The sequence below is a fragment of the Eulemur rufifrons genome, chromosome 23 (genome assembly GCF_041146395.1).
Source record: "Eulemur rufifrons isolate Redbay chromosome 23, OSU_ERuf_1, whole genome shotgun sequence".
NCBI lineage: Eukaryota > Metazoa > Chordata > Mammalia > Primates > Lemuridae > Eulemur > Eulemur rufifrons.
Window position 1 is genome coordinate 16,334,834 of NC_091005.1, and position 22,982 is coordinate 16,357,815.

At 39.2% G+C, this 22,982-nt stretch overlaps 1 protein-coding gene and 2 pseudogenes across 3 annotated transcripts in view; 2 read left to right on the plus strand and 1 right to left on the minus strand.

Annotated features, from left to right (window-relative positions):
- Positions 1-22,982, minus strand: part of GLG1 (golgi glycoprotein 1) — a 122,158-nt gene that overhangs the window by 94,450 nt on the left and 4,726 nt on the right. The window lies entirely within an intron of this gene.
- Positions 6,276-6,331, plus strand: LOC138374025 (U7 small nuclear RNA; annotated as a pseudogene).
- On the plus strand, positions 12,189-12,244 carry LOC138374026 (U7 small nuclear RNA; annotated as a pseudogene).

The following is a 22,982-nucleotide window of genomic DNA, read 5'->3' on the forward strand; positions in this document are numbered from 1 at the left end:
TACGGTGCTTTTCCTGACTGTTCTTCAACTATTTCAGAATGGCATTTAAATGATTTTTGGTCTACTTTCCTAGAGGCCTCCCAGGCTTACTAAACATTATTTGTGGGGCACAAAGCCCCAACTGTTAAAACTACCTTGCAGTATTAATCAGCATGGTAGCAATTTAGAAAGTGGCACACAATTATTGTGGGCAAGAAGGCTAAACGTCTCTATTTAGTTTGGTTGAAATTTAACTTCAGGAAAAAAGAAACAGAACGATCTTTACTCTGCGGATCATAAGATAAACCCAAGATAATAACTCTCTTGGGAACTGAAAGTTTGTGAAATTCAAAAGTGCTATAGCCTTTTAAGTCCTTTTAAAAAAATTATAGGCTGGGCGCGGTGGCTCACGCCTGTAATCCTAGCACTCTGGGAGGCTGAGGCTGGTGGATCATTTGAGCTCAGGAGTTCGAGACCAGCCTGAGCAGGAGTGAGACCCTCGTCTCTACTAAAAATAGAAAGAAATTAGCTGGACAACTAAAAACATGTAGAAAAAATTAGCCAGGCATGGTGGCGCATGCCTGTAGTCCCAGCTACTCAGGAGGCTGAGGCAGGAAGATTGCTTGAGCCCAGGAGTTTGAGGTTGCTGTGAGCTAGGCTGATGCCAAGGCACGCTAGCCCGGGTAAGAGAGTGAGACTCTGTCTCAAAAAATAAATAAATAAATTAATTAATTAAAAATAAAATTATAAATCATGTTTACTGACACCATGCTGATCTGAATGAACCCCTCCTCTTTCCCTTGTTGATGGGCATTTATATTCACCCTCTTCCTCTGTAGCCTTTCCAATCTCTCACCCTCTACTGGTCCTTTTTCTTTGCCTTTAAAATACATTTCCTTAATCTTGTAAGATCTTTAGTTAAAGGGGATGTCTTCCCTTCTAGATATTCTCACTTTCTTGTCACTATCAAACTTCTCAAATAGACTAACACAGTCTCAAATAGTCAAAATCTTGGTTCTATAGAAACTGTTCTATTTCTATTTTACCAAAAACCATGCTCTTTTCTTAGTTGTTAACCTTAACTATGTTATTCTATTTATCCTAGTGATTACTACCATCTACTTTTAAATTTCTTTCCTTGACTCCCACAGCTAAACTCTTGTAAATCTTTTAACTCTCAACCACTCCCTCTGTTCCCTGCAATTCCCTCAACAAGCCTCTCTCCAACCCTTAATTGTGAGCATTCCCCAGGGCTTGGTCTTTGGAATCATACTCTGCTATTTACACACTCTAAGAGAGCTCAACCATTTTCCAAGCTCCAACTATAGCTTTTCAAGCGAATGACACTAAAATTTAGATTCAGTTCACGACTTAGTTCCAAATTTGTATCCTCTTACTGGAAACTCCTTGAAATGCCTGGTTGTTGTTTCAAATTCAGCATATGCTAAGAATTATATACTTTTGGAGGTAGCCGAACAGTTAAACTTTGGCTTCTCGTCACCTAGTTAAATTCTAGCCTAACAGTTAAACTTTGACTTTTCTTTACCTGGTCAAATTCTACTGTTCCTTCAGCTCAACCATCATTTTCTCAGGAAAACATTTCCTGACTTTCTAATTAGCCACAATGCCCACATATGCCTCTTTCACAGCACTTTTCATAGCTATAATTTTCCATTTATTTTGTGATTCCCTTATGGCTATCTCTTCCACTACGTGGCAAGCTCCCTAAGAGCAGGATCATGTGTTTTAGGAGTGGGAGGTGAGGAGCATGATAATCACATTCCCAGCGCCTACAGTTAACTTTCTGGCATATAGTAAATAACATTTATCCAAAATTTATTAAGCAAATGAACAAAAGTACTCTAAATTTTTCCTAGGTGATCATGAGTCCCCATCAATCCCATTTCCATCTCCTTTGCTACTAGGTTCACTATAGCCTCAGTCTTTATTTAGAGGTTTCATTACAGCAGCAGCTTTCTCAATTAGCTTCTTCAAGTTTTCCTCACCACAATCCATAGTGCCACATGAGTAATTTCCTTAAGTACTTTGTCATCACATTCTCCTAACCAAAAATCTGTAGAAACCTCCTATTTTCCTCAAAAATAAATTTTAGTTAACATACACATTTCAATAAAGGGCCCTATTTACCAAGAACAATGTCAACTGCTTAGGGCAGCCCTTCCCACTGGCCACGGCTTTGAAAAACACTTTTTGTTGACTCTCCTTTATTCTAAGTTCCTTGCACATTACCAACAACAATATTAACTTGGAAATGTTACTACTAATTGTATCACAAATGCCTAATATTAATTAACTAAGTTGTGTTAGCAATACATTTATAAACCACCTCTTAGAGTGTGTTTCTTACAAGGCATGATTAATATTATTATTTATAACATTCTTATCAATTAGTTTCAGACAGTTTCATTTTATAAACCTGTCTGTAAATTCTAATAATAGGAGTGCAAAAGGTTTATTGGGGGGAAAAATTCTAATGGTCACAGATTCAAAAATTCTAAGTAAAATTACAACAAATCAAGTTTAGTTATCTAAAATAACAGATGAACACTGTTACAACATCAGAAAAATCTATTGCATGTCCTGGTTCATGAAAAAAAACAAAAAAAATTAAAAAAAAATTAAAATCTATTAATGTTATACACGCCATTAAGAAGCTGTAAGTTTGTTTTTCAAAGGACTGCCTCTGCACAAAATTAACAAAACATATACGTAAAAATAAAGAAAAAAATGCAACCACAGATGTGTTACTATGCTATGGTACTAAAATCTTCATGAAATAACATTATGTAATACAATGACGTGGCTTAGTTTCTCTTCATTATTTAAATCCAATCATTTAGACTAGGTTATCTAATGGTAAGTATAATGCTTTTATCCCAGATAGATTATTCATATCATTTATAGTAAGAGCTACAGGTAAATATTAATAAACTTTTGAAAGATTATTTTCAAAAGTTATAACAATTCTAAGTGATTTCATCTCACCTCCATAATTTTATCAATGTTTCAATATAAAGAACTTCTTGACTGAAAAACTACATCCTTAAAGTTAGAATATCTCCGGGTTAGAGATAGACAGGTATAGAAATAGGCAGGCCAGTACCACACTACTAGAATACTGCTAGTAAATAACAACTCAAGAATCTTTCCGAGAGGGGAAACTATAAAATCGTCTTGCTAAATTTAGTACTTTAGGGAGTAAAACTGACCACAGTTCATTATGAAATACAATTTAAAAACAAATAAATAAACTCCTTGGCATTTACACTCCTTGAACTTTACAGAAATAACTGTCCTCACACCACATCTAAACTCAAAAAAAAAGAAGAGAATTTAACCACAAACTTTTAGAATTACAATTTGGGTTTTCAAAAAGAACTAAGGACTTCAACTGTTCTGTGTTTTATCTCTAGTGTTATATTAAATCCACTGACATTAGGCAATTTGACAAACATCAAAATGAAGGAGAATGGGTATAAGGATGACATAGGGGCACATAAATACAGAACATGTTTTATAATACAATGGTACTGAACAATTACCCTGGATAAAAGTTTAAAGCCAATACACAGATCAAGGCCCTGAAGCTAAGCCAAACCATAAAGGCACTTCACAACAGAAACTCTCAATTGTTAAATTCAGCGTTGATGTAAAGAGCCTAATCCAAAGTATTACATCAAATTCCAGTTTGCATACAAATATCAAGTTAGCTAATGATATGTTAATGGGAATAGTTCATTTAAATTATCTAAAAAACAATTTAAAAGCATTTGCTCATAAATTGTCCCAAACCTTGAATAGAAGAGCCATAATTCTTTCTTCTGTGTAACTGTAAATTGATATCAGATAATCGGCCAACTCCTACAGGACATCCTGATCTGTAGTGGAATTCTTTACAGCCCACAGAAAGCTCTACATTAAGTGAGATCTATCACGTTTCACTTAATCTTTACTCAACCTTACAACTGCTCATTTTTACAGATAAGGAAACTAAAGCTTACCAAACTGACTTGCACAAAATCATTTACCTTCTATAGTCTTCTGACTCAAAGAAGAAAAGTTAGATATAATATCCTCAGTTAAACATTTTACTTCATCAACAGATAAAATATCAGTAGCACAATAGGCATATCAGCCTGAACAAGCACTAACCTACTAAATCAGGTTACATGATATCCAGAAATGGATATTAAGGGTCCACTTCAGGCCGGGCGCGGTGGCTCACGCCTGTAATCCTAGCTCTCTGGGAGGCCGAGGTGGGCGGATCGTTTGAGCTCAGGAGTTCGAGACCAGCCTGAGCAAGAGCAAGACCCCATCTCTACTAAAAATAGAAAGAAATTATATGGACAGCTAAAAATATATATAGAAAAAATTAGCCGGGCATGGTGGTGCATGCCTGTAGTCCCAGCTACTCGGGAGGCTGAGACAGGAGGATCGCTTGAGCTCAGGAGTTTGAGGTTGCTGTGAGCTAGGCTGACGCCACGGCACTCACTCTAGCCTGGGCAACAGAGTGAGACTCTGTCTCAAAAAAAAAAAAAAAAAAAGGGTCCACTTCAATCAGTAAGCATTTGCTCAGCAATTATTCAATTTGCTGGGGGAAAATAAAAAACACAAATAAACACTAAATAATGTAGAGCATTACCACTTTAAGTATGTGCAAAATGAACAAATTTTGCCATAAAAACTATCCACACAACTATTTCTAGAATAACTTTCTTCAGTACTGATAGCAAAAATTCACCGTGGCTGAATTTCTTGTTTTCTTTTTTATGTATTCTACAGTGTTGCAAGGAAAGAAATTAACCATTTGGGGTAAAATACTGTGAACTAAAATAGAATCTTAAGGTGCACTTCCCCTCTACTGGCTGACTGAATGAACCCCCTCTTGCCCAAGGGGATACCCTAAAACTGAGTTGCTGGCCATGAGAAGGGAGGTCAGACATGCCTTCTCATGCCCCTCTCCCTTCTTAGCGATATCCTTGTAACTCATTAACAGGCCTAAGCCTATGCCAGACAAACCTGCAGGTTCTCAATTTACACAACAAAAAAATATATGGCCAGTAGCTTGTCTCTGATTAACAGATTTTCTATCTTAACTTAAAACATTCTGAGCCTTTAGACAAGGCTTCATTTCTTTAACCAATTACAAGTCAAAGAGTCTTTAAACCCACCTATTACCTGTAAGCTCCCACTTTGAGATGTCCCATCTTTTTGGGCCAAACCAATGGATGCCCTCCATGTATCGATTTATGACTTTATGACTTTACGTGTTAACTCCTGTCTCCCTGAAATTCATAAAACCAAACTGTAACCCAGCCACAGCCAGTCCACTTGCTCCAGGCTCCTTGGGCGTAGCTCTGGGTCATCGTCCTCAAATTTGGCTCAGAATAAACTGCTTTAAATTATTTTACAGAATTTGGCTTTTTTTCCGTTGACAATACTATATTATACAAATATATTTATTTGCCTCAACAAGTAGCATCATTTCACAAGTATTCGAGTTTGAAACCTAACCACACAATAAAGGAAAAATAAGCCAGGACCTCATGTTCTAAATGCCCTTCTGGCACAAAACAGTCATTACCAATGCCAACAGTATTTTAACATATATCCAATCATCTTTAACTGGCTCTTAGAAAACCTCCAGTTAACAGCCATTTTTTTTTTCTTTTTTTTCTTTTAGAGCTGAAGCCTCACTCTGTCACCCAAGCTGGAGTGTAGTGGCCCAGTCACAGCTCTACAGCTTCCAACTCCTGGGCTCAAGCCATTCTCAAAAGCCATCTTCTGAACCCAAGAAATATCGGCACTGAACAGCAAAAAGAAACTACTTCTAGGCATTAGCATGGCAACAGAATTATTTACAATTTATCACCATAAAATACTGATCTCCCAATTATCCAATGAGGGAAAAAAAGGAATTTTTTAAAAAGTAAACTAAACAGTTCAAAATGTAGACGACATTCTATATAGGTTATAATATTTATAATGAAATTATTAAACAATTTTTGGGGTGATGGAGGATACTGGCTCAGAGTAACAATTATTCTGCCTTCTTGCTACATTCTATTATAATTAATTTAGAGACTAAATCTATTACCTCAATGTAATCCATAAATCACTGTCAAATGGCACTGTTAAATTCCCATGAAAAACAGCTAAAATTCCAATACAAATCAATTCAAATTGCCATGCCATGCTTCAGGGTCTGCCATTCAGGAGAAATCTTGATTTCCCAAGCTTGCTATATCTTGAATCACCTAAAATTTCTTTTTTTTTAGTGTTACAGCTCTTTTAGAATTTGTCTAAGCCAGGCGTGATGGCTCACGCCTGTAATCCCAGCACTCTAGGAGGCCGAGGCAGGATTGCTTGAGCTCAGAAGTTTGAGACCAGCCTGAGCAAGACTGAGACCCCTTCTCTACTAAAAAGAGGGAGAAATTAGCCCGACAACTAAAATATAGAAAAAATTAGCTGGGCTTGCTGGTGACGCCTGTAGTCCCAACTACTCCGGAGACTGAGGCAGGGGGATCACTTAAACCCAAGAGTTTGAGGTTGCTGGGCCAAAGGCTGACACCACAGCAATGGCCTGGGACAGAGCGAGACGATCTCAAAAATAAAAATTGTCTAGCAGGTCTTCTGATCCTCACTGGAAGACTCCTTAAAAAAAGATTCCTTTTAGGTTACTGTGGTGTTATGATACACACACACAGGTTTTTGTCCACAGTTCCAGACTCACAACTCCTAGAATCCTTGTTATAGTATGTTGGGTGTTAGCCTCAGGAAACAATCTTTGACCTTCACCTGCCCCTACCTTCTGAGGGTCAAAAGATCCTCATTCCAGAGAGGGTCCCGCCCCATATCCTGAAGGCGAATCACATTTCCACAGTTGCTCATAAAAACCCAAGGGCACAGAGTTCAGAGACCTCAACACCAGCAGGTTCCTAGAGGATGGTGCACTTACGGAGGGCATGCAAGCTCTGCTCGCCTTCCCCATATCTAGCCCTACACATCTCTTCGTCTGTATCCTTTGTAATATCCTTTACAATAAACTGGTAAGTGTGAGTCAGTTTCACTGAGTTCTGTGAGCCACTCCAGCAAATTAATCAAACCCACAGAGGGGTTCGTGGAAACCCCAACTTGAAAGCCACAGTCAGAAGTTCCAGGCCGGGCGCGGTGGCTCACGCCTGTAATCCTAGCTCTCTGGGAGGCCGAGGTGGGCGGATCGTTGGAGCTCAGGAGTTCGAGACCAGCCTGAGCAAGAGCGAGACCCCATCTCTACTAAAAATAGAAAGAATTATATGGACAGCTAAAAATATATATAGAAAAAATTAGCCGGGCATGGTGGTGCATGCCTGTAGTCCCAGCTACTCGGGAGGCTGAGACAGGAGGATCGCTTGAGCCCAGGAGTTTGAGGTTGCTGTGAGCTAGGCTGACGCCACGGCACTCACTCTAGCCCGGGCAACAGAGTGAGACTCTGTCTCAAAAAAAAAAAAAAAAAAGAAGTTCCAGAGGTCCAGACTCGCAACTGGCATCTAACTGTTACCTGTCCTGTCCACTGCATAGGGTTATCAAGAGCTGGAAATGAGACAGATAAAAAGGGCTCCATAAACTAAATGCTCGACAGCAAGTTCACTCAGAATTAAACATTTAGAAAGAAAGTTGTTAGACCAACACTCAGTTTTTAAAAATCAAAAATATTTAGTCAAGGCCGGGCGCGGTGGCTCACGCCTGTAATCCTAGCACTCTGGGAGGCCGAGGCGGGTGGATTGCTCAAGGTCAGGAGTTCGAGACCAGCCTGAGCGAGACCCCGTCTCTACTAAAAATAGAAAGACATTATATGGACACCTAAAAATCTATATAGAAAAAATTAGCCGGGCATAGTGGCGCATGCCTGTAGTCCCAGCTACTCGGGAGGCTGAGGCAGTAGGATCGCTTAAGCCCAGGAGTTTGAGGTTGCTGTGAGCTAAGCTGACGCCACGGCACTCACTCTAGCCTGGGCAACAAAGTGAGACTCTGTCTCAACAAAAAAAAAAAAAAAAAAATATTTAGTCAGTTCCTCTTGACATTTACACTTGGTTCCACATTTCCTCTATTGTGAGTTAAGAAAAGTTTTTTCAGAACACATTATTTTATATGAAACAAAATTCCTAAGTCACCTTTTTCACACCAAATAATAATCTTGTTTATTAATTAACCCATACAGTGAATGATGAGGAAATATTTTACAAATGAGTGAATAAAAGCAAAAGATAGTCTACACTGGTTCTCTTCCTTTGGTCCTGGAAACAGATAAGTCAAATGAGAGGCTGGCAAAAAAAAATTTCAGGAAGACTCCCATGGTGAGAGCCCTATCCTAAAATGACTAATTCCTCCCATCTCCCAAGTCTTAACAGTAGGGTTCAAGATAATACAAAAGGAAACAATGAAATTGCTGGAAAGGCAGATATTATTTACTCAAAATATGAGCAAGATGAACAATTAGGTTGAACTGCATGAAAATGTTACTTTTATAAGTAAAATATGAAATATCAGGAATTTCTTATGGTTCAACATATAATAATAAAACAACAAAGCAGGAAATAATGTTTAAAGGAAAGCTGGTTGGGAAAGGAAAGCTCCCTCCAGGAGTAGAGGGCAGTGCAGACAAGGGTACCGAGAAATATTTTGGTGCAGAAAATCCCCAAATCACTAAATATAAAATCTTTTCTCAGCCAAGCGTGGTGGCTCACGCCTGTGATCCTACCACTCTGGGAGGCTGAGGCGAGAGGATTGCTTGAGCCCAGGAGTTTGAGGTTGCCATGAGCTAGGCAGTTGCCATGGCACTCTACTCAGGGCAACAGAGTGAGAATCGGTCTCAAAAAAAAAAAAAAAAAATCTTTTCTCTAACAACTAACATTTACATATAAACCCTGTAAAAAGCTGGAACTCATCAGAAGCCCACACCACTAAGCTATGTATCTGTGGGCGTGTGGCAGCAAGGCTGTATAGGGAGCAGGTGGGAAGCAAAGCAGGCTGAGAACGCATGCTAAAGAATAGGAATGTGTTTCCCCCAGAGGAAGGGAACCACAGGGATTTCTTCTGACTTCCGCTTTCAGTACCCTAATTTCACCTATTTCAGATATATTAACACTTTCAATTTGAAAATAAAATATACTAACAGTATAAATTCTTAAAACTTCTTATAATGATAATTAAAAAAAAACCTACCTCTAGACACATTAAAAGCTTTTATCTACACACAAAATAAACAGGTCCTAATAAATCTACCGAACTCCAAGTTTTACTATGAAAGTGTAGAATTTAAACTGTCTCAAAACTAACTCTGCTGCCTAATTACCTCTGAAAGAAGGCTTACACACTGAAAATATTTTATACTGTCCCTAATGTATAGCTAAGTTTAGTAGTATACCTTAATATTATAGACTGTTTCATAGGACAAAGAAATGTTCCTTAACAATGTAAGAGCAAAAGGCCTTACCTATTATTTCCCCTCTGAAAAGTCACCCCCATTTGAGAAAATTTCAGTGATTTTTACATTTACTTGATTTGACACAGGATAAAAAGATACAATCAATGTTTTCGGTTTCTCAGCTGATAAAACAGCTATGTTCTTAGTCATTTCATTCTACAGAGGGAGGATCTGTTTTAAATAACACAGTTTTCAGAATATAAAAACTATTTTTTCTCCCTCTTACATGTGAGAATGGAGTTTTCCTTCAATAGGCAGCCTATTTCAAATTTAGGCCAAAAGAACATTTGGCAGAACTAAATTCATTTACCCACAGTATCCGCCCCTTTGCACTCCACCATCTCAAAGTGTGCACATTTAAATACCCAGTAAAGACTATACAAATGTTTTTGATCTTATTCCAAAGTTTTTTTGAAGGAGCTTTGGAAGGATTATATAAAAGGTGTGGAGCATTACAGTTTGTTTCATATTTCTCTTAAGACAGTGATCATAAAGCATTATCTTCATCAATTTCACCTTCGGCAATAAAGGGGAAAGGGAAAGGCCATTCATAGATAAGAAAATTGAAGGTTTAAGAGATTAATTTGTCCAAGGTCGCAGTAAGTAGTAAGTGAGCTAGGATTTGAATACAGGACTATAAACTGTAGCTCCTGGCCGGGCGCGGTGGCTCACGCCTGTAATCCTAGCACTCTGGGAGGCCGAGGTGGGCGGATCGTTTGAGCTCAGGAGTTCGAGACCAGCCTGAGCAAGAGCGAGACCCCACCTCTACTAAAAATAGAAAGAAATTATATGGACAGCTAAAAATATATATAGAAAAAATTAGCCGGGCATGGTGGCGCATGCCTGTAGTCCCAGCTACTCGGGAGGCTGAGACAGGAGGATCGCTTGAGCTCAGGAGTTTGAGGTTGCTGTGAGCTAGGCTGACGCCACGGCACTCACTCTAGCCTGGGCAACAGAGTGAGACTCTGTCTCAAAAAAAAAAAAAAAAAAAGGGTCCACTTCAATCAGTAAGCATTTGCTCAGCAATTATTCAATTTGCTGGGGGAAAATAAAAAACACAAATAAACACTAAATAATGTAGAGCATTACCACTTTAAGTATGTGCAAAATGAACAAATTTTGCCATAAAAACTATCCACACAACTATTTCTAGAATAACTTTCTTCAGTACTGATAGCAAAAATTCACCGTGGCTGAATTTCTTGTTTTCTTTTTTATGTATTCTACAGTGTTGCAAGGAAAGAAATTAACCATTTGGGGTAAAATACTGTGAACTAAAATAGAATCTTAAGGTGCACTTCCCCTCTACTGGCTGACTGAATGAACCCCCTCTTGCCCAAGGGGATACCCTAAAACTGAGTTGCTGGCCATGAGAAGGGAGGTCAGACATGCCTTCTCATGCCCCTCTCCCTTCTTAGCGATATCCTTGTAACTCATTAACAGGCCTAAGCCTATGCCAGACAAACCTGCAGGTTCTCAATTTACACAACAAAAAAATATATGGCCAGTAGCTTGTCTCTGATTAACAGATTTTCTATCTTAACTTAAAACATTCTGAGCCTTTAGACAAGGCTTCATTTCTTTAACCAATTACAAGTCAAAGAGTCTTTAAACCCACCTATTACCTGTAAGCTCCCACTTTGAGATGTCCCATCTTTTTGGGCCAAACCAATGGATGCCCTCCATGTATCGATTTATGACTTTATGACTTTACGTGTTAACTCCTGTCTCCCTGAAATTCATAAAACCAAACTGTAACCCAGCCACAGCCAGTCCACTTGCTCCAGGCTCCTTGGGCGTAGCTCTGGGTCATCGTCCTCAAATTTGGCTCAGAATAAACTGCTTTAAATTATTTTACAGAATTTGGCTTTTTTTCCGTTGACAATACTATATTATACAAATATATTTATTTGCCTCAACAAGTAGCATCATTTCACAAGTATTCGAGTTTGAAACCTAACCACACAATAAAGGAAAAATAAGCCAGGACCTCATGTTCTAAATGCCCTTCTGGCACAAAACAGTCATTACCAATGCCAACAGTATTTTAACATATATCCAATCATCTTTAACTGGCTCTTAGAAAACCTCCAGTTAACAGCCATTTTTTTTTTCTTTTTTTTCTTTTAGAGCTGAAGCCTCACTCTGTCACCCAAGCTGGAGTGTAGTGGCCCAGTCACAGCTCTACAGCTTCCAACTCCTGGGCTCAAGCCATTCTCAAAAGCCATCTTCTGAACCCAAGAAATATCGGCACTGAACAGCAAAAAGAAACTACTTCTAGGCATTAGCATGGCAACAGAATTATTTACAATTTATCACCATAAAATACTGATCTCCCAATTATCCAATGAGGGAAAAAAAGGAATTTTTTAAAAAGTAAACTAAACAGTTCAAAATGTAGACGACATTCTATATAGGTTATAATATTTATAATGAAATTATTAAACAATTTTTGGGGTGATGGAGGATACTGGCTCAGAGTAACAATTATTCTGCCTTCTTGCTACATTCTATTATAATTAATTTAGAGACTAAATCTATTACCTCAATGTAATCCATAAATCACTGTCAAATGGCACTGTTAAATTCCCATGAAAAACAGCTAAAATTCCAATACAAATCAATTCAAATTGCCATGCCATGCTTCAGGGTCTGCCATTCAGGAGAAATCTTGATTTCCCAAGCTTGCTATATCTTGAATCACCTAAAATTTCTTTTTTTTTAGTGTTACAGCTCTTTTAGAATTTGTCTAAGCCAGGCGTGATGGCTCACGCCTGTAATCCCAGCACTCTAGGAGGCCGAGGCAGGATTGCTTGAGCTCAGAAGTTTGAGACCAGCCTGAGCAAGACTGAGACCCCTTCTCTACTAAAAAGAGGGAGAAATTAGCCCGACAACTAAAATATAGAAAAAATTAGCTGGGCTTGCTGGTGACGCCTGTAGTCCCAACTACTCCGGAGACTGAGGCAGGGGGATCACTTAAACCCAAGAGTTTGAGGTTGCTGGGCCAAAGGCTGACACCACAGCAATGGCCTGGGACAGAGCGAGACGATCTCAAAAATAAAAATTGTCTAGCAGGTCTTCTGATCCTCACTGGAAGACTCCTTAAAAAAAGATTCCTTTTAGGTTACTGTGGTGTTATGATACACACACACAGGTTTTTGTCCACAGTTCCAGACTCACAACTCCTAGAATCCTTGTTATAGTATGTTGGGTGTTAGCCTCAGGAAACAATCTTTGACCTTCACCTGCCCCTACCTTCTGAGGGTCAAAAGATCCTCATTCCAGAGAGGGTCCCGCCCCATATCCTGAAGGCGAATCACATTTCCACAGTTGCTCATAAAAACCCAAGGGCACAGAGTTCAGAGACCTCAACACCAGCAGGTTCCTAGAGGATGGTGCACTTACGGAGGGCATGCAAGCTCTGCTCGCCTTCCCCATATCTAGCCCTACACATCTCTTCGTCTGTATCCTTTGTAATATCCTTTACAATAAACTGGTAAGTGTGAGTCAGTTTCACTGAGTTCTGTGAGCCACTCCAGCAAATTAATCAAACCCACAGAGGGGTTCGTGGAAACCCCAACTTGAAAGCCACAGTCAGAAGTTCCAGGCCGGGCGCGGTGGCTCACGCCTGTAATCCTAGCTCTCTGGGAGGCCGAGGTGGGCGGATCGTTGGAGCTCAGGAGTTCGAGACCAGCCTGAGCAAGAGCGAGACCCCATCTCTACTAAAAATAGAAAGAATTATATGGACAGCTAAAAATATATATAGAAAAAATTAGCCGGGCATGGTGGTGCATGCCTGTAGTCCCAGCTACTCGGGAGGCTGAGACAGGAGGATCGCTTGAGCCCAGGAGTTTGAGGTTGCTGTGAGCTAGGCTGACGCCACGGCACTCACTCTAGCCCGGGCAACAGAGTGAGACTCTGTCTCAAAAAAAAAAAAAAAAAAGAAGTTCCAGAGGTCCAGACTCGCAACTGGCATCTAACTGTTACCTGTCCTGTCCACTGCATAGGGTTATCAAGAGCTGGAAATGAGACAGATAAAAAGGGCTCCATAAACTAAATGCTCGACAGCAAGTTCACTCAGAATTAAACATTTAGAAAGAAAGTTGTTAGACCAACACTCAGTTTTTAAAAATCAAAAATATTTAGTCAAGGCCGGGCGCGGTGGCTCACGCCTGTAATCCTAGCACTCTGGGAGGCCGAGGCGGGTGGATTGCTCAAGGTCAGGAGTTCGAGACCAGCCTGAGCGAGACCCCGTCTCTACTAAAAATAGAAAGACATTATATGGACACCTAAAAATCTATATAGAAAAAATTAGCCGGGCATAGTGGCGCATGCCTGTAGTCCCAGCTACTCGGGAGGCTGAGGCAGTAGGATCGCTTAAGCCCAGGAGTTTGAGGTTGCTGTGAGCTAAGCTGACGCCACGGCACTCACTCTAGCCTGGGCAACAAAGTGAGACTCTGTCTCAACAAAAAAAAAAAAAAAAAAATATTTAGTCAGTTCCTCTTGACATTTACACTTGGTTCCACATTTCCTCTATTGTGAGTTAAGAAAAGTTTTTTCAGAACACATTATTTTATATGAAACAAAATTCCTAAGTCACCTTTTTCACACCAAATAATAATCTTGTTTATTAATTAACCCATACAGTGAATGATGAGGAAATATTTTACAAATGAGTGAATAAAAGCAAAAGATAGTCTACACTGGTTCTCTTCCTTTGGTCCTGGAAACAGATAAGTCAAATGAGAGGCTGGCAAAAAAAAATTTCAGGAAGACTCCCATGGTGAGAGCCCTATCCTAAAATGACTAATTCCTCCCATCTCCCAAGTCTTAACAGTAGGGTTCAAGATAATACAAAAGGAAACAATGAAATTGCTGGAAAGGCAGATATTATTTACTCAAAATATGAGCAAGATGAACAATTAGGTTGAACTGCATGAAAATGTTACTTTTATAAGTAAAATATGAAATATCAGGAATTTCTTATGGTTCAACATATAATAATAAAACAACAAAGCAGGAAATAATGTTTAAAGGAAAGCTGGTTGGGAAAGGAAAGCTCCCTCCAGGAGTAGAGGGCAGTGCAGACAAGGGTACCGAGAAATATTTTGGTGCAGAAAATCCCCAAATCACTAAATATAAAATCTTTTCTCAGCCAAGCGTGGTGGCTCACGCCTGTGATCCTACCACTCTGGGAGGCTGAGGCGAGAGGATTGCTTGAGCCCAGGAGTTTGAGGTTGCCATGAGCTAGGCAGTTGCCATGGCACTCTACTCAGGGCAACAGAGTGAGAATCGGTCTCAAAAAAAAAAAAAAAAAATCTTTTCTCTAACAACTAACATTTACATATAAACCCTGTAAAAAGCTGGAACTCATCAGAAGCCCACACCACTAAGCTATGTATCTGTGGGCGTGTGGCAGCAAGGCTGTATAGGGAGCAGGTGGGAAGCAAAGCAGGCTGAGAACGCATGCTAAAGAATAGGAATGTGTTTCCCCCAGAGGAAGGGAACCACAGGGATTTCTTCTGACTTCCGCTTTCAGTACCCTAATTTCACCTATTTCAGATATATTAACACTTTCAATTTGAAAATAAAATATACTAACAGTATAAATTCTTAAAACTTCTTATAATGATAATTAAAAAAAAACCTACCTCTAGACACATTAAAAGCTTTTATCTACACACAAAATAAACAGGTCCTAATAAATCTACCGAACTCCAAGTTTTACTATGAAAGTGTAGAATTTAAACTGTCTCAAAACTAACTCTGCTGCCTAATTACCTCTGAAAGAAGGCTTACACACTGAAAATATTTTATACTGTCCCTAATGTATAGCTAAGTTTAGTAGTATACCTTAATATTATAGACTGTTTCATAGGACAAAGAAATGTTCCTTAACAATGTAAGAGCAAAAGGCCTTACCTATTATTTCCCCTCTGAAAAGTCACCCCCATTTGAGAAAATTTCAGTGATTTTTACATTTACTTGATTTGACACAGGATAAAAAGATACAATCAATGTTTTCGGTTTCTCAGCTGATAAAACAGCTATGTTCTTAGTCATTTCATTCTACAGAGGGAGGATCTGTTTTAAATAACACAGTTTTCAGAATATAAAAACTATTTTTTCTCCCTCTTACATGTGAGAATGGAGTTTTCCTTCAATAGGCAGCCTATTTCAAATTTAGGCCAAAAGAACATTTGGCAGAACTAAATTCATTTACCCACAGTATCCGCCCCTTTGCACTCCACCATCTCAAAGTGTGCACATTTAAATACCCAGTAAAGACTATACAAATGTTTTTGATCTTATTCCAAAGTTTTTTTGAAGGAGCTTTGGAAGGATTATATAAAAGGTGTGGAGCATTACAGTTTGTTTCATATTTCTCTTAAGACAGTGATCATAAAGCATTATCTTCATCAATTTCACCTTCGGCAATAAAGGGGAAAGGGAAAGGCCATTCATAGATAAGAAAATTGAAGGTTTAAGAGATTAATTTGTCCAAGGTCGCAGTAAGTAGTAAGTGAGCTAGGATTTGAATACAGGACTATAAACTGTAGCTCCTGGCCGGGCGCGGTGGCTCACGCCTGTAATCCTAGCACTCTGGGAGGCCGAGGTGGGCGGATCGTTTGAGCTCAGGAGTTCGAGACCAGCCTGAGCAAGAGCGAGACCCCACCTCTACTAAAAATAGAAAGAAATTATATGGACAGCTAAAAATATATATAGAAAAAATTAGCCGGGCATGGTGGCGCATGCCTGTAGTCCCAGCTACTCGGGAGGCTGAGACAGGAGGATCGCTTGAGCTCAGGAGTTTGAGGTTGCTGTGAGCTAGGCTGACGCCACGGCACTCACTCTAGCCTGGGCAACAGAGTGAGACTCTGTCTCAAAAAATAAATAAATAAATAAAAAAAAATAAACTGTAGCTCCTAAGTCCATTCCATTTTTCCATTTACCACAACTGCTTTCCTTATCACCAGTTCCACATGACGACAGGATCTTATCTCTTCTGATTTTTATTTCATATAGAATAGATGTGTGCTCAGTAAATGGCTACTAAGATTTGAATGTGTCCCCCAAAGTTCATGTGTTGGAAACTTAATCCTTAATGCAAGTGTTGAAGTGGGACCTTAAAGAGGTGATTAGGTCATGACAGCTCTGTCCTCAAAAACTGACTAATCCTCTTATCTCAGGGGTAGGGTCCTGATAAAAGGATGAGTTTCAAACCTTCCTTGTCCACATGCTCACTCCCCACACTTTCTTGCCCTTCCACCACAAAATGTCCTTACAAAATGGACGAAGACAATGGCACTAATTAACAGACAGCAGATTTTGTTCATGATTAAAACTTGCCTACTATCCAAAGCAATCCAGAGATTCAGTGCAATCCCTATCAAAATACCAATGAAATTCTTCGCAGAAACAGAAAAAAAAAAATTCTAAAATTTGTATGGAACCACAAAAGACCCCAAATAGCCAAACCAATCCTGAACGGCACGACACTATTAGACCTCAAAATATGCTACAATGCCAAAATATACTACCAAAATATACTACCAAAACAGCGTGGAACTGGCATAAAAACAGACACAGACCAATGGAACAGAAGAGAGCACAGAAATTAATCCACATACAGGCTGGGTGCGGTGGCTCAGGCCTGTAATCCTGGCACTCTGGTAGGCCGTCGTTTGAGCTCAGGAGTTGGAAACCAGCCTGAGCAAGAGAGACCCTGTCTCTACTAAAAAATAGAAAGAAATTAGCTGGACAACTAAAATATATACAAAAAATTAGCTGGGCATGGTGTCTCAGGCCTGTAGTCCCAGCTACTCGGGAGGCTGAGGCAGAAGGATCACTTGAACCCAGGAGTTTGAGGTTGCTGTGAGCTAGGCTGATGCCATGGCACTCTAGCCCGGGCAACAGAGTGAGACGAGTGAGACTCTGTCTCAAAAAAAAAAAAAAAAATGCTTAGAAATTAATTCACATACAGAGCCAACTAGTTTGTTTGTTTGTTTTGTAGTGACATGGTCTGGCTATGTTGTCCAGGCTGGTCTCAAACTCCTAGCCTCAAGCAATCTTCCTGCCTCAGCCTCCCAAAGTGCAGGGATTATAGGCATGAGCCACCATGCCCAGCCTCAACTGATCTTTGACAAACGTGCCAAGAACACTCATTGAAAAAGGACAGTCTCTTCAATAAATGGTGCTTTGTCAGGCACAGTTAGCAGGAGGATCACTTGAGGCCAGGAGCTCAAGATCAGCCTGGGCAATATACAGATCTCTTCTCTATGGAAAAAAAAAATTAACTGGGCAAATGATGACACCACTACACTCTAGCTCAGGCAAGAGAGCAAGATGCTGTCTCAAAAAAAAAAAAAAATAGCTGGGCATGGTGGCATGCACCCACGGACCCAGCTATTCAGGAGGCTGAGGCAGGAGATCACTGACTGGAGCCCAGGAGCTTGAAGTTGCAGTGAGCTGTCATGATGCCACTAAACTCCAGCCCAGGTGACAGAGCAAGATTTTATCTCAAAAAAAAAAAAGACAAATAATAAATGCCGGTGAGGATGTGGAGAAAGGGAATTCTTATAACACTGCTGGTGAGAATGTAAAGTAGTACAACCACCATGGAGAAGAACAAACAGTATGGAGGTTCCTCAAAAACCACAAATAGAACTACATATGAGCCACAGCAATCTCACTGCTGGGCATTCATCCAAAGGAAAGGAAATCATTATATCAAAGAGACAACTACACCCCCATGTTTATTATAACACTATTCACAATAGCCAAGATAGGGAATCAACGTAGGTGTCCAACAACAGATGAATGAGTAAAAAATGTGGTGTATACAGGCAGTGAAATAATATTCAGCCATAAAAAAGAATGAAATCCTGTCATTTGCAGCAACATGGATGGATGGAACTAGAGGACATTATGTTACATGAAATAAGCCAGGAACAGAAACTTAAACACTGCATGTTTTCACTCATATGTGAGAGCTAAAAAAGTTGATCTCACAGAAGTAAAAAATAGAACAAAAAAACTAAAAAAAAAAAAAAAAAAAATGATTTGTTAAAGGAAACAAAATTACAGCTAGATAGATATAAGAAATAAGTTCCAGTGTTCTATACAATTGTAGGATGACTATAGCCAACAATAATATATGATTGGCTATAGTTTCAAATAACTAGGAGGATACCAAATGTGCCCAATACAAAGACATCATGAATATGCTAGTTACACTGATCTGATCACCATTATATATACTGAAATGAGAAAAGAAAAATAGTTCAAAGCAGTCTAGGCTATGTGAGATATGCAAAATTTATCAGGCTCAGAGAGACAAGAGTAAAAGACTTTAGTCAAACAGACAAACCCTCCACTACACCCCCACAATTGTTTTTTTTTTTTTTTTTTTTTTTTTTTTTGAGACAGAGTCTCACTCTGTTGCCCGGGCTAGAGTGAGTGCCGTGGCGTCAGCCTAGCTCACAGCAACCTCAAACTCCTGAGCTCAAGCGATCCTACTGCCTCAGCCTCCGGAGTAGCTGGGACTACAGGCACGCGCCACCATGCCCGGCTAATTTTTTCTATATACATATTTTAGTTGTCCATATAATTTCTTTCTATTTTTAATAGAGACAGGGTCTCGCTTTTGCTCAGGCTGGTCTCGAACTCCTGACCTTGAGCGATCCACCCGCCTCGGCCTCCCAGAGTGCTAGGATTACAGGCGTGAGCCACCGCGCCCGGCCCCCACAATTGTTTAAAGGCATTTTCTTCCTGACGAGCTGCCCCATCCATTATCTTCAAGTTCTTGGAATGTGAGATAAAAAGAACAATGTTTAGCCAATCAATAGCTTATGTCATTTTAATGTAAATTCTTGGCAAATAACTTTGAAACTTCCTCTTCTTTTCCTTTAAAAATCCACTTGTAACTGCTACTAAAGGGAATAGTATGTTCAGGGCAGCTTGAATCTATGCTCCAGGCTGCAGTCCCCAAACTTGGCTCAAAGTAAACTCTCTACTTATATTAATTTTGCTTCAGCTTATTCCTTTCAGGTCAACAGAAACATCACTATGTACTGCATAAATATGTGCAATTATTATGTATCAATTTAAAAAGATAATAAATAAATAAATAAAACTCTCTGTTACATCCCCATCTCTGTCCCTGAAGTTACTGCCTACTTCACGTTGCTTATCACATTACAAAGCTCATCTGGCCAATGTAAGAATTTGGGGGATTCTGTAAAGTGATTTGTAGGCTATCTTCCTAGTTTAAACTTAAATTACAAATGAAACCTTCCTCGGTACCAGATCATTCTTTGAACATATTCTTTTGCTTTCATTTTTTAAAACTTGGATTTCAATTGATTTATAACATATATCCGGATGGTCCGAGTGCAGTGGTGTTTACAACTGATGGATCACAACCAGTTACAGATTCCTCTGTCCCTCCTCCACTCCCACTGCTTCACTTGACTAGCCTTTAAAAAAAAAAAAAAAAAAAAAAAAAAAAAAAACTTACATCCTCCTGGTTAATTTTACTCACCTATCATTTATTTCACCTCATCATTTATCTTGTGATTTTAAATATGTATCACTTATTATTTTTTAAGAGAACACAAAAACATTTTAAGAGTTTGTTCTATTTTATTAATATAAGTGTATAGATCCAGGAATTCAAGCCAGCACTCATTTTCACTATGATTCCCCTATAGAGAGTTATAGGTGTTATTAGAGCCTACTTAAATAGGAGAATTTATAGGTACTCTAAATACCAAACATTCAGTCTAACAAAATTTTCTGACTTCAGTCAAATTATTAAAGCTGAATGAATATGGATGCCTGGTTCCCTTAATTCATTGTTTTTAGATTCCAGTCCACACTTCTTGTTCCTCCACACTCTATTTTAATGCAGATACAAGGGCTAGTACTGGCACAGTTCTAAGGGCCATCACTTGAGATTCTTTCTTAAGTTTCAAATTTATCTAACAAACCAAATAAAGATGAGTCATTTACTGACTTCCAGTTTTATCAGAGCATTGTTCTTCTCAATTTGAAGGAGCTAAAGCACCGCTTACAACTCATAAATTAGGCATGCTGAAGATGAGATCCATCCATTAACAAGATTAGGAGGCATTTTGAAGGAGCTAAATTAAGAATTTCATTATATGAACCACCAATTTAAGGAGAATAAAAAGCACTGAAGTGCTTTTTTCTGATCCTTCCAACCATTTCCCTACCATATGCCTATAGTATTTAATTTATTTCTCTTATGGCACTTACTACTTTAAAACTTGTACTATAGTTTTTAGTAAAGGTGTCTTTTTCTTCTATATGAGTGCTGTCCAACAGAAGTATAATGTGAGCCACATACTTCTACTAGACTTCTGTGATTTTATGTTTTCTACTAGTCACATTTTTTTAAAAAGTAAAATTGATTTTAATAATGTATTTTGCCGGGCGCGGTGGCTCACGCCTGTAATCCTAGCACTCTGGGAGGCCGAGGTGGGCGGATCGTTTCAGCTCAGGAGTTCGAGACCAGCCTGAGCAAGAGCAAGACCCCATCTCTACTAAAAATAGAAAGAAATTATATGGACAGCTAAAAATATATATAGAAAAAATTAGCCGGGCATGGTGGTGCATGCCTGTAGTCCCAGCTACTCGGGAGGCTGAGACAGGAGGATCGCTTGAGCTCAGGAGTTTGAGGTTGCTGTGAGCTAGGCTGACGCCACAGCACTCACTCTAGCCTGGGCAACAGAGTGAGACTCTGTCTCAAAAAAAAAAAATAATGTATTTTATTTAACCCAATACATTCAAATTATCATTTAAACATGTAATCAATATAAAAATTGAGATATTTTACATTCTTTTTGTACTAAGCTTCTAACTCAAGTGTGTATTTTACACTTATACACATCTCAATTCAAACTAGCCATGTTTCAATTATTCAATAGCTACAAATGGCAGTGCAGTCCTAGATTACATATGCCTTAAGGCAATCCCCAACCTTTTTGGCACCTGGGACTGGTTTCATGGAAGACAGTTTTTCCATGGACGGGAGTGGGAAATGGTTTCGGAATGATTCAAGCACATTACATTTATCGTGCATTTTTTTCCTATTATTATTACATTGTCACTTGCCACTCACTGATAGGGTTTTGACATGAGTCTGGCAGCAACTGGCTTATTATGGTCTTTGTGCAGTCAAATCTCTCTGCTAATGATAATCTGTATCTGTAGCTGCTCCCCAGCACTAGTATCACTGCCTCACCTCCACTCCAGATCATCAGGCATTAGATTCTCATAAGAAGCACGAAACCCAGTTTCTTCACACGCACAGCAGCTTACAGTAGGGTTTGTGCTCCTGTGAGAATCTAATGCCCCCACTGATCTGACAGGAGGTGGAGCTTATGTGGTGACGGAAGCCATAGGGAGTGGCTATAAATACAGATGAAGCTGCGCTGGCTTGCCCACTGTTCACCTCCTGCTGTGCATCCTGGTTCCTAACAGGCCAGGGACTGGTACCAGTCCACGGCCAGCGGTTTGGGGACAGCAGCTGTAAAATATGCAAGGAAGGGGAATGAGCTATCTTATAGCTGGACCCACTTGCTTTCAAATCTTGGTTCCACTACTTATGAGCCCTGAGGCAAGTTATTTAGTCTCAGTTTTCTCACTAAATACAGCTCACATAGGATTAAATGAGATAATGCCTAGGGCTAGTTCCCAACGACTCAGGGCACATGGAAAACTCTCATTAAATGCTACCTATTATTATTTGTATCCTCTAACACTGAGCACAGTGTCTTGTACATAGTAGGATTCAAAAAATGTTTGCTGAAGGAAGAAAAATTAATTTGCATGACAGCCTATAAGCCATTTTAATTGCTTCTTTTCAAAATATATAAATATGCCATATAAACAGGAGAATCTTTTGGGATTGTTGCTGACTAAATTTGTTTTGAACACATTCGGAGAAATGTAGCATTTTATCTTTTAGACTGTTAAAAGTATTTTATTTCCTTCTACAGAACAATGAATTATTAAGCAAGTATATACTGTAAACCACTCTCATCAAGAGACTTCTTAAAAAGTATTTGCTGTGAATGACAATGCTATTTTACAGGTAACTCTTAATTATCTCCAATATCTCAGTATTTTTTATCTTAGGTTGGGATAAAACCACATGCCATTTCTGGACTTTACTTGGAGATCCAGTCAGGGTTGTATGTAAAACCCTTCATAGGCTGGACCTCGAAAAAATTCTCAAACTTTATACTTCAGTCAACATAGCCCCCTTATAATACCTCAAAGTATCTCCCCTTTTCACCTATGCTTATGACTCTCTTGCACATTTTGTATTCCTACAGATCACAAAATCATGAAGCACCAGAGCTGGAAGAATTTTAAGAGATAATCCAGTCTTAGTGTTTTCCAAAGCGTGTACCACTGCGGGTACACAAGATGATTTCAGATGGTACGCATTGGTATTGTGTATTTTAATGGTCATATATTTAGTTTA